The 12983-nt window shown below is 47.5% G+C and overlaps 1 protein-coding gene across 8 annotated transcripts in view; it reads right to left on the bottom strand.

The window, feature by feature from the left end:
• The window catches only part of PCBP2 (poly(rC) binding protein 2), a 36900-nt gene extending 30968 nt beyond the window's left edge, over positions 1–5932 (bottom strand). For 7 of the 8 annotated variants that reach the window (XM_077297984.1, XM_077297982.1, XM_077297978.1 and 4 more), the window contains exon 1: positions 5617–5834. The gene's annotated coding sequence lies outside the window, so the exon portion shown is untranslated. Of the gene's footprint in view, positions 1–5616 lie in introns of all 8 variants that reach the window. The other variant, XM_077297980.1, reaches the window with a different exon arrangement.
• Between the last annotated feature and the right edge of the window lie 7051 nt (positions 5933–12983).

Here is a 12983-nt window from a genome sequence, read left to right on the forward strand (position 1 = left end):
CATCGGGTAACTAAGCGCAGGGCCGCGCTTAGTAACCCGATGTTTACCCTGGTTACCAGCGTAAACGTAAAAAAACAAACAGTACATACTCACCCGTCGGTGTCCTTCAGGTCCCTTGCCGTCTGCTTCCTGCTCTGAGTGCAGCCGTACAGTGAGAGCAGATCACAGCACCGCTGCGCTCTGCTCTCACTTTCCGGCCGGCACTCAGAGCAGGAAGCAGACGGCAAGGGACCTGAAGGACACCTACGGGTGAGTATGTACGGTTTGTTTTTTTACGTTTACGCTGGTAACCAGGGTAAACATCGGGTTACTAAGCGCGGCCCTGCGCTTAGTTACCCGATGTTTACCCTGGTTACAAGCGAAGACATCGCTGGATCGCTGTCACACACAACGATCCAGCGATGTCAGCGGGTGATCAAGCGACGAAAGAAAGTTCCAAACGATCTGCTACGACGTACGATTCTCAGCAGGGTGTCTGATCGCAGTAGCGTGTCAGACACAGCGATATCGTAACGATATCGCTAGAACGTCACGAATCGTAACGTCGTAGCGATGGAAATTTCAATGTGTGACAGTACCCTAAGGCTATGTGCACACGTCAGGATTTCTTGCAGAAAATTCCTGAGAAAAACCTGAAATTTTCTGCAAGAAATCGGCATGCGTTTTTGCCGCGTTTTTTTCTGGACATTTCCCCAATGCATTTTATAGTGGGAAATCCGCAAAAAAACTGCAAAATTAATGAACATGCTGCATTTTTTACCGCGATGCGTTTTTTGTGTGGAAAAAAACGCATCATGTGCAAAAAACATGCGGAATTCATTCTAAATGATGGGATGCATATTGTATGCTTTTTTTTGCGGTTTTATAGCGTTATCGCGAAAAATCAGCAACGTGTGCACACAGCCTAAGTGGTATCTGTAATTTGTATGTAACCCCTTCTCCTGTACAGCACCGTTATTATACTCGATTTCCTTCCTGAACGTCCCAGGCGCTGTAAGTTATTTTTTTTCAAGCATGCGCAGTTTGCGCTGCAATTCAAACTTACAGCGCAGGCACCAGGGAAGTTCATGAAGGAAATGGAGGCGGCGCCCGGAGGCCCCAAGTGACAGCTAGGAGGCGTTTGTGTTAGGGGGAAAAAAATAAATAAAATATATATATATATATATATATATATATATATACACATACACACACACACATATATATATATATACACACCCCCCTGACAAATTCAGGTATGAGGGGCACATTATAAAAGCGATTATTTCAGCGTTTGCAGGGACCTCAACTTAAATCCACCTTGACAGAATGCAGCATTAGTGCTGCGCAAGTGGCTTTTAGTTAAAAAACGCCTGGGGTGGTGGGGGGGTTTGGGGTCACGTGACGTAAACGACTTACAGGAGAGCTAGTGCTGACAAATGGAACGGTGCAGACACTGGAGGTGAGAAAGCCTTTTTATTTTAACAGAGGGAAACACTCAGATTGAGAAAGGGTCATTCTAGTAATGGACAATCTTTAATATCAGTGTTTCTTTAACTGTGCCTATATTTTCACCTTCACTTATTGGGTACTACCAGCATCGTAGGACTTGGAGTGTGTGTCCACAGGCCAGATTACATCCGGAATAGCTGCGGATTGAACACTGCGTAGAGCTGCAGAGTTCAATACGCAGCATCCAGATGTTACAGCATAGTGGAGGGGATTTTATGAAATCCTGTCTCCACTATGCGTGCGAACACGCATCCGGCGGCCCTGTGTTTCCTGACATGCGGCGCATCTTTTTAGATCGCAGCATGCCAGTTTACCTTGCGGCGACGCTCCATCGCCGCAAGGTAAAACAAGGGCCCTATGAATGGGGTGCAGAGATTCCGGATGTGTGCAATGAACACATCCGGAACCACCGTGCGTATAGAAGGGGGTGGAGCGAGTTTTCCGCTCCGTCCAAAGAGCCAGCTATCCGGATAGTGGAAACATACCTTTACAAACCAATTTTAAAGGGTGCAGCAGAGAACCACAGCACCTCCCTTGGGGAAGTCACTGACATCCAAGGCCCCTTTCACATATCCGTTTTTTGCCATCAGTCGCAATCCGTCGAATTTTGAATTAAAAAAAAAAAAAGTGATCTGGCAACTGATGCCAAAGGATCCAGCTTTTTCTCAGACTTGTATTAGACTGATTGCGACAGATGGCCTCACGATTCACCTGTCGTTCGCCAGATCTATCTGAAAATTGTTTGTCCGGCAGCCGGAGACAACGGACTAGTAACATTTGTGTCCAAAAAAAAAAAAAAAAAACCCACACGGACAGCGACTGATCCGTCGTTTGCAACAATGGAAGCCTATGGCGCCGGATCTGTCAAATGACTGAATCCAGTGACTGATTCCATTTTTTTTTTTTTTTTTTTTTTTTTAACTGAGCATGCTCCGATTTTTTTTAGGATACAATTAGCCGGATCAGCTAGTCGGATTTGGCAAAAAAAATACGGATCAGTCGCATCAGTTTCACAATCTACAACGGATGTTTTTTTTTCAAAATCAGATGGATTGCGACTGATGGGAAAAAAAAACTGGCGTGATTGAGACCAAAAAAAGACCAAGAGCCAATTTAAAATATCAGCAGTATCTAGAACAGGGGTCCGATTACCTGGAGAAGTAAAATGCCCTAGATTATTAATGGTTTGCACATTTAAGTGCAGCACATCTATGTAAGGTAAGCCAGCCAAGAGGAGGCATAAGAAAGGAGCACCAAGCAAACTGCACGATTTGTATGAGTGACAAACAGCAGATTTAGTTCTATAGTTGTCTAAATTAAGGACAGTCATAAATCTGCCCTACTGCTCCCAAAGACAGGTTATATTGGACTGGAAGCAGTAAATCCTAATAAAAGCAGGGTAAACCCTCAAAGGGAGGACTGGCACAACAGTTAGCAGCTAGGCTAGTGTACAAGGCAAGTTTAGGGAAACAGAGAAGCTTCCCTCCATCAGCAGACATTCCACACTGTTCATAATGAATGAGTTATGAAAGCCCGAGGATGCCAGAACGGCAACACAAACTTCCCGGGTCAGGATGTTCAGACTATGAAGTAGATTAAATTCTCTTTAAATGCTGGCGACCATGGAGACACAGTAGCCGCTTTGTTCTTTGCTGCACAGCCGTACAGTTACAGGGCGAGTGAATAAAAAGCTCTATGAAATCTGATTAAAGAGGGAGCTTCATGTTTATAAGCCATTCAGCAATAGATGGCAGTCACCGCCAGTTTTCACACAATCACTGGAAGCCATCAGTATGAAAAAAGGCCCCATCATCTACAGATCACCCCTTATCACATGCCGAGTCATTTATCAGAGATCACTGAAAAGCTAGAAAATAAGATGATAGAACCTACACTGAGATGGAGAGAAGCTAAGCCCTTGCCTCAAATCACCAGGGACACGCGACCTACCGCTGACCTTTAATGAAGGCAGACGAAAAGAAACATGCCGGTACCGGTGTGCCCCGCAGCTGAAACTGGCAGTGATCTTATGCAGCATTTAACAGAGCGCCATCCTCAGTGCCAATGTTTAGACCATTACTAACTTGCAAAATTGTCAACAAGTTTTAGAGGTGCGGCTTTCAACACCAATGTGCAGCATGGCCTTAGAGAGATCAGACACCAACCATGGCCTGCAGGCCCATCACTACATGGAAGCTGTTGTATGCCACCTGTTCTCCAAATTAGAGACTACACAAAGCCCAAGGTCATGGGAGCACATGGTGAAGAGACATGTGGCTTCCATACAGCAGCAAGTAGTCTTATCACACATTGTCAGAGAGCCTCCTACACACTGCACATGCGGATGGGCAGGGTATGACCTTGTCATGATGGATTGAACGAAGACTTGACCAAGCCTGCAGTTTAAGAGTAAACTAACCATTTTGTAGTCCCGACATCCTTATGGCTTCTCACATCTATACTGTGACTAGCGGAAAGTATATTACAGGAAACAGATCTGACCACGTTCTGTACAAGGTGCAATTACCACTGCCAGATGCTGAATTGAGGTTCACGCTGCAAGGCGAGTTTGATAATAACTGATGACCATTCTACAAAGGCAGCATTGGACATACAACTTTAAAGGGGTTTTTCCAGGTGCAGTTAAAATGAGAAGAGGTGGTGCAAAATATTGGTGAGCAACTGCCACACCAACTGTTGTGAAAAACTCCCATCAAACCTTAATGACGGGAGTAGTTTCACGACAGCAGGTATAAACCAAGGTTCCAGTACTGTTAACTGCAGAAGGGATAGCAACTGTAAGTCACTGGCTAAAGATGACAAATGCTGCAGAGATGCAAGCCTGGCAGCACGAGCAGGTGATTTAGCAGACAAGTAATACCATTACCTTCAGTCTATTTTAAGACTACGTTCAATCAGTGCTTTAGATGCAGCATATTTATGACTCCGCAAGAGAAATTGACATGCTGCGGTCTCGAAAGACGCACCGCATGTCAGTGTCTGGGGGTGATCCGCATGCTCACATGCACGCATAGCAGACATGCAATTTGTAGAAATCCCATCTACAATGCTGTAAAATCTGGCCGCTGCAGGCACATACCCCAACAGATCCACCAAGACCTGAAGGTAAAGACAATGATGCCACGTAATCTCGTGATGTGACCCAAGTACAGGAATAACACCACCCCTCCAATAATAGAGACCCAGCAGGAGCGAGCTGTCCGTTAACCACCTTCACTGCAACTACAAGGCCAACATATCATCGTGTACCAACCTCCAGCACAGAAGTAGGTCAGATACAGGATGACGAAGAGCTGGGAGGCTGCCAGGCAGCATGTGCAGGAGATGGCTTCAGGCGAGCTGCTGTGTCCCAGGACACCTTGGCATGGCGGGCAATCACGGCAGCAGCTGCTGTGAGTCTCTGAACAGCCCAGATGCAATGTTAACTAGTTCTGTAGGACTAACCACAGTTCTGCAGTGCCCAGGCACAAAGGTCTCCAGACCTAGAGGTCGTTGAATACTTATTTTACAGTCCTTCTACAAGGACGTAGAAGGGACAGTCACTTATTACAAGAAAGTGAGTTCGTGATTGGCATAAGTGCCCTGGCAAGCTACCATTAGGGATCACCTCACTGGTGGGCAGCAAGCATAAAGACTGGGATCACCATGGACGACACCTAACAAGTGACACCAGCCATGCAGCATGTATGATCACTACCTGACGTAAGGGAGGTGAGCAGACCCCCAACACTGCCAGGAACTACCTTATCTCCGAGCTGCTGCTGTGAGTGCCCGGGGTCCATGCCCAGCTTGTGTACAGGGCACAGCTTTCCAGCACGTAGTCACTACAGAGCTGAGGGAAACACTCCCCACTGGGAGCTGCGACACAGCGCAGAGGCAGCAGGCCCGGGGATGATGGTGGCTCTGCGCCTGTAAGCAGAGGCCGCGTGGTAGGACAGGGGGCGGCCGGTCACATGGTCACTGCTGGCAGAGAGGGGGTTAACAGGAGGAGGCCATGACGGTGCGGCGCCTCACATGGTGCAGCCTCTAGTAGTCACGGCCTAGTCAGCAGCGCAGTCACAAAGCCCGGGCGAGGCCGCAGCTCAGGGACAAGGCGGCGCTTACCTTCCGAGTTAGACAGGACGGGGTGTGCGGCACACAGAGAACGGGGATGGGAAGAGAGGGGGAAGGGAAAAACAAGGGATGAATGGGGAGGAAGGAACGGTCCGGAGGCGAGGGGCCCCGGGGAGGGAGGGAAGGAGAGAGCCGGGCGGGCGAGGAATGGCGACGGCGGGAGGGGCTGGCGGGAGCTGCGGCTTCTGCTGCTGCCTCTGCTGGTCTGGGAGGGGGAGAGGAGGCGCGCGCTGCTATCAGCACGCCCTCACCGGAAGTGGTCAGAGATGGCCGCCGGGGGCGGGGCTACAGCCAGCAAATGAGGCTCAGGCTCAGCCTCAGCTGACGGCGGTATTTGGGGACAGTGACGCAGTAATACCGTGGCTGTATACCGGGTACCATCGGAGCGGGTTACTGCTAGAAGTAGGAGGTCCCACTGGCGCCATAGTGGTACACCCTATTTTCTCTGCGAATACCAACATGGCGCCGAGGAATGACGCGTTTTTTTCCCTTCATTAATCGTCACTTTGTGCCTGTCATAGTAGGCACAAACTATTTTTTTCGTAACGTTAACGCATATATTGGATTAGATTTTTGTGTGGCTTTAGTGTGGTTATTCAGCAGTTGTGGTTTGCTACGATTCAATAACTGTCTAAGATGGCTGTGCCCGGGCATTCATTGCCGAGAGGGAGAGAGACAAAATGGCTGCGATAGCATTTCCGGCGTCCGGGGGTGTGACCGGCCGTGAGGGCTCCAAGATGGCTGACAGGCGGCCGGCCGTGTGGGGCGGTCACGTGCTGCTGCTCCAGCTTTCCCGCCTTTTCTCTGTCATGTAGAGCAGGACGTGACAGGAAGACGCCAGAGTCAGGACAGGAGGACGTGAAGAGTGATTGTACTGAACATGGGGCTGTGAGCCTCATACTGGGGAATAAAGGCTCCATGACGTAATGTAGAGCCTGGACATGGGGCTGTGAGCCTCATACTGGGGAATAAAGGCTCCATGATGTAATGTAGAGCCTGGACATGGGGCGTGTGAGCCTCATACTGGGGAATAAAGGCTCCATGATGTATAGAGCCTGGACATGGGGCTGTGAGCCTCATACTGGGGAATAAAGGCTCCATGATGTAGTGTAGAGCCTGGACATGGGGCTGTGAGCCTCATACTGGGGAATAAAGGCTCCATGATGTAGTGTAGAGCCTGGACATGGGGCTGTGAGCCTCATACTGGGGAATAAAGGCTCCATGATGTAGTGTAGAGCCTGGACATGGGGCTGTGAGCCTCATACTGGGGAATAAAGGCTCCATGATGTAGTGTAGAGCCTGGACATGGGGCTGTGAGCCTCATACTGGTGAATAAAAGCTCCATGATGTGGTGAAGAGCCTGGACATGGGGCTGTGAGCCTCATACTGGGGAATAAAGGCTCCATGATGTAGTGTAGAGCCTGGACATGGGGCTGTGAGCCTCATACTGGGGAATAAAAGCTCCATGATGTGGTGAAGAGCCTGGACATGGGGCTGTGAGCCTCATACTGGGGAATAAAGGCTCCATGATGTAGTGTAGAGCCTGGACATGGGGCTGTGAGCCTCATACTGGGGAATAAAGGCTCCATGATGTATAGAGCCTGGACATGGGGCTGTGAGCCTCATACTGGGGAATAAAGGCTCCATGATGTAGTGTAGAGCCTGGACATGGGGCGTATGAGCCTCATACTGGGGAATAAAGGCTCCATGATGTAGTGAAGAGCCTGGACATGGGGCTGTGAGCCTCATACTGGGGAATAAAGGCTCCATGATGTAGTGAACAGCCTGGACATGGGGCTGTGAGCCTTATACTGGGGAATAAAGGCTCCATGATGTAATGTAGAGCCTGGACATGGGGCGTGTGAGCCTCATACTGGGGAACAAAGGCTCCATGATGTAATGTAGAGCCTGGGCATGGGGCGTGTGAGCCTCATACTGGGGAATAAAGGCTCCATGATGTAGTGAAGAGCCTGGACATGGGGCGTGTGAGCCTCATACTGGGGAATAAAGGCTCCATGATGTAATGTAGAGCCTGGACATGGGGCGTGTGAGCCTCATACTGGGGAATAAAGGCTCCATGATGTAGTGAAGAGCCTGGACATGGGGCGTGTGAGCCTCATACTGGGGAATAAAGGCTCCATGATGTAATGTAGAGCCTGGACATGGGGCGTGTGAGCCTCATACTGGGGAATAAAGGCTCCATGATGTAGTGAAGAGCCTGGACATGGGGCGTGTGAGCCTCATACTGGGGAATAAAGGCTCCATGATGTAGTGAAGAGCCTGGACATGAGGCGTGTGAGCCTCATACTGGGGAATAAAGGCTCCATGATGTAATGTAGAGCCTGGACATGGGGCGTGTGAGCCTCATACTGGGGAATAAAGGCTCCATGATGTAGTGAAGAGCCTGGACATGGGGCGTGTGAGCCTCATACTGGGGAATAAAGGCTCCATGATGTAATGTAGAGCCTGGACATGGGGCGTGTGAGCCTCATACTGGGGAATAAAGGCTCCATGATGTAGTGAAGAGCCTGGACATGGGGCGTGTGAGCCTCATACTGGGGAATAAAGGCTCCATGATGTAGTGAAGAGCCTGGACATGAGGCGTGTGAGCCTCATACTGGGGAATAAAGGCTCCATGATGTAATGTAGAGCCTGGACATGGGGCGTGTGAGCCTCATACTGGGGAATAAAGGCTCCATGATGTATTGAAGAGCCTGGACATGGGGCGTGTGAGCCTCATACTGGGGAACAAAGGCTCCATGATGTAATGTAGAGCCTGGACATGGGGCGTGTGAGCCTCATACTGGGGAATAAAGGCTCCATGATGTAGTGTAGAGCCTGGGCATGGGGCGTGTGAGCCTCATACTGGGGAATAAAGGCTCCATGATGTAGTGAAGAGCCTGGACATGGGGCGTGTGAGCCTCATACTGGGGAATAAAGGCTCCATGATGTAGTGAAGAGCCTGGACATGAGGCGTGTGAGCCTCATACTGGGGAATAAAGGCTCCATGATGTAATGTAGAGCCTGGGCATGGGGCGTGTGAGCCTCATACTGGGGAATAAAGGCTCCATGATGTAGTGAAGAGCCTGGACATGGGGCGTGTGAGCCTCATACTGGGGAATAAAGGCTCCATGATGTAGTGAAGAGCCTGGACATGAGGCGTGTGAGCCTCATACTGGGGAATAAAGGCTCCATGATGTAATGTAGAGCCTGGACATGGGGCGTGTGAGCCTCATACTGGGGAATAAAGGCTCCATGATGTAGTGAAGAGCCTGGACATGGGGCGTGTGAGCCTCATACTGGGGAATAAAGGCTCCATGATGTAGTGAAGAGCCTGGACATGAGGCGTGTGAGCCTCATACTGGGGAATAAAGGCTCCATGATGTAATGTAGAGCCTGGACATGGGGCGTGTGAGCCTCATACTGGGGAATAAAGGCTCCATGATGTAGTGTAGAGCCTGGGCATGGGGCGTGTGAGCCTCATACTGGGGAATAAAGGCTCCATGATGTAATGTAGAGCCTGGACATGGGGCGTGTGAGCCTCATACTGGGGAATAAAGGCTCCATGATGTAGTGAAGAGCCTGAACATGAGGCGTGTGAGCCTCATACTGGGGAATAAAGGCTCCATGATGTAATGTAGAGCCTGGACATGGGGCGTGTGAGCCTCATACTGGGGAATAAAGGCTCCATGATGTAGTGAAGAGCCTGGACATGGGGCGTGTGAGCCTCATACTGGGGAATAAAGGCTCCATGATGTAGTGTAGAGCCTGGGCATGGGGCGTGTGAGCCTCATACTGGGGAATAAAGGCTCCATGATGTAGTGAAGAGCCTGGACATGGGGCTGTGAGCCTCATACTGGGGAATAAAGGCTCCATGATGTAGTGTAGAGCCTGGGCATGGGGCTGTGAACCTCATACTGGGGAATAAAGGCTCCATGATGTGGTGTAGGGCCTGGACATGCACGATAAGAGGGTGAACGCCCGCAGCACAGACCTGCACAGTATACACTGGGCTCTGATCCTGCCCCAGAAACATTACCCTTCTCCAAAGCAATTGTTATTTATTCCTAGGGAAAAACAAGGCCAGGAGTAATGACTATTTTATAAAAAAAAATGGATCCGTGGCCATCCACCTTGCGGTTGTTGATGGCGTCATCATTCACTTGGCTAAAATCTCTAATTCTAAAGTGCCTGGCAGGGTGCACATAGAGATCATGTGGCCCCATCACAGAAGTCCTGCGACCCCCCCCAATAATAAAAATAGCGTATTAGGCAGGGACACGGCACATAGGCCTAGTCACAGAAGGGCATACAATGGGGTATTTGATACACTGCCAAGTTTTCCCATCTGCAAAGAATAGAGAGGTCTGTAATTTTTATTGTAGGTACACCAACTGTGAGATACAATATGAAAAAATCCAGAAAGCCACATTGTATGATTTTTAAATAATTAATTTGCATTTCATTGCATGAAATAAGTATTTGATACAATAGAAAAACCGAACTTAATATTTGGCATGGAAACCTTTGTTTGCAACTACAGAGGTCAGATGTCAGATGTTTCCTGTAGTTCTTGACCAAGTTTGCACACACTGTAGCAGGGATTTTGTCCCACTCCTCCATAAATACAGTATAATGAACCCCACACTGCTCTCCATACAATATAATGTACCCCACACTGCTCTCAACACAGTATAGTGTGCCCCACACAGCTCTCAACACAGTATAATGTGCTCCACATTCCTCTCCACACAGTATAATGTACTCCAGACTGTTCTCCACACTGTATAATGTACCCACACTGCTCTCCAGAGTATAATATACAACACAATGCTCTCCACACAGTATAATGTACCCCTCACTGCTCTCCACACAGTATAATGCACGCCACACTGCTCTCCATACAGTATAATGTACCCCACACTGCTCTTCGCGCAGTATAATGTATTCCATACTGCTCTCCACACAGTATAATGTACCCCAGACTGTTCTCCACACTGTATAATGTACCCACACTGCTGTCCACACAGTATAATGTACACAACACTGCTCTCCATACAGTATAATGTGCAACACACTGCTCTCCACACAGTATAATGTACAACACACTGCTCTCCACACAGTATAATGTACAACACACTGCTCTCAACACAGTATAATGTACAACACACTGCTCTCCACACAGTATAATGAACACCACACTGCTCTTCACAGAATATAATGTATCCCACACTGCTCTTCATACAGTATAATGTACCCCACAGTTCTGCAGCACAATATCATGCCCCCACCACACACATAGCCCTCCCACAAAAATAATTTCTACAGAAAGGAAAAAATAATTCTTTTGAGCACTCTTCCTTACATAGTTCCTTATTTTTTATTTGTGGTTTTTAACTTTATGTCTAGTATTTTATCTTATGTTATCTCTTCATCAATTATTATGCAATGTTTATTGTTTATGTTTTATCATCAGATTGTCTTCAGTCCACTCGTCCTGTGTTTCCTGTGATGCCTCATATATGACTCCTCTATTTACCTGTTTTGAATATCTCGTGGATGGGGTTTTGACAAGGCAACGGCCTTGTGATATGCTCCACTTCTGACCTTTATATGGGACACATCCTTTCAGGGACTATATCTTCTGAACAATATGTTGCCTTGACCCATTTTGGGAACCTATTCATTTGGATGACCTCATAACTGTAATGCATCCAGTTCTGTTGTGGTAAAGACTATTCATTCATTCCATTTGGATCTCTGGTCAATCTATTTACTCTAAGGATCCCCCTGGCAGCTAACTACGGACTATGTTTTTAACAATATTCTGTCCTGGCGCATTCAGTGAGACTTTTTTTGTGGACTATTACATAGATCTAACACATCCGGCTTTGTTGTGCTTCCATCGATTCCATTTGTACCCTTGATTAACCCATTTACTGCAAGGATTTCCTTGGTTGCTAACTGTGGACAAATTTTCCTTTTCTATTTTACTTAGATATGATTGGAGTGATGTCTTTCTTAATTAAATGTTTTCTTTTCCTGGGAATAGAAATACTATGACTTGACCAGTATTGCTTTTATGGTGACAGTTGATTACCAAGGAAACTATGGGATACCCCTGGATATTATGTTGAAATATGTAAACCATAGTCTATATTGAATTTATACTGTGAAATTAACACCTAAGCAATAATTATGGTCCTTTCATCTTATTCACTTATTTTCTTGCCCTTTTTATTTTATTTTATTTTATTTTGTTGCCCCTAGTCCTTTTCATTCTTATGTCCTCATTCTTTCTGATCACTGCAGAATGCCCCATCCTCACTTTCGATTCTTTTCTTTTTTTACTTACGTTCAACATTAGGGGTTGGCCCTTGAATTCTTCTTTATTCATTTAATTGTTATATTTCCACATATATATAAAAAAAGGAGGGGAATGTTTTTTTGTGCCGACAGTCCGCCAAAACACGACGCATCCGTCGCATGACAGATGCGACGTGTGGCAATCCGTTGCAATGCGTCGCTAATGCAAGTGTATGGAGCAAAAACGCATCCTGTGGGCAACTTTGCAGGATGCGTTTTTTTCTCCAAAACGACGCATTGCGACGTGCGTCGAACGACGCTAGTGTGAAAGTAGCCTAAGTAGTTGCACCCTTCTATTAGATCAGGCGGGCTTCCCAGCGCTACAAAAATGCATCCCATGTGAACAGACACCACAGTTTACAAGGCAGAATGGGTCCAACTGCACGATGGGAAAAGGTGCAAAAAACACACATTTTGGCCAAAATATTAACTAATACCTCACATTTTTATATGTGTTTTTTGCACTTTTCCCCAGGGTGCAGGTGGACCCATTCTGCCTGTAAACTGTGGTGTGTGTTCACATGGGATGTATTTTCATAGCTCTGGGCAGCTCTCCTTATCTAATAGAAGGGTATAACTACTAGGCTGTTGACCTGGATGCTGTGCATTGCCATAGTGTGAACAGCACCACATGCAAGTCTTTATTGTGCATCAATATACCAAGCAACCGCCCCCTCCATGAATTGGTAAGCTGTGAGCGGTTGCCTCATCGGTATTCTTGCACCTGTGTTACTGCCATCTTAACTATATGGGTCCACCTCATCCGGATAGTGCATTTGTTTGGAGGCCTGGGCAGGTAAGGATCTCTGCCTTTTTGCTGTATTCTTATACCATTTCACACATCTACTTTCATTACAAAGACACCCCATTATTTACCACCATTCACTTTTTTTGTCCCCTGTGCGCATGCTCCGTGGGCCCGGTCTCTGATCTTTGGGAGCGTGGAAAAAGGACTGCATAGCGTATGCTCAGTCTCCATGACGGTCACAATG

The sequence above is a fragment of the Ranitomeya variabilis genome, chromosome 3 (assembly GCF_051348905.1).
Source record: "Ranitomeya variabilis isolate aRanVar5 chromosome 3, aRanVar5.hap1, whole genome shotgun sequence".
Taxonomy (NCBI): Eukaryota; Metazoa; Chordata; class Amphibia; order Anura; family Dendrobatidae; genus Ranitomeya; species Ranitomeya variabilis.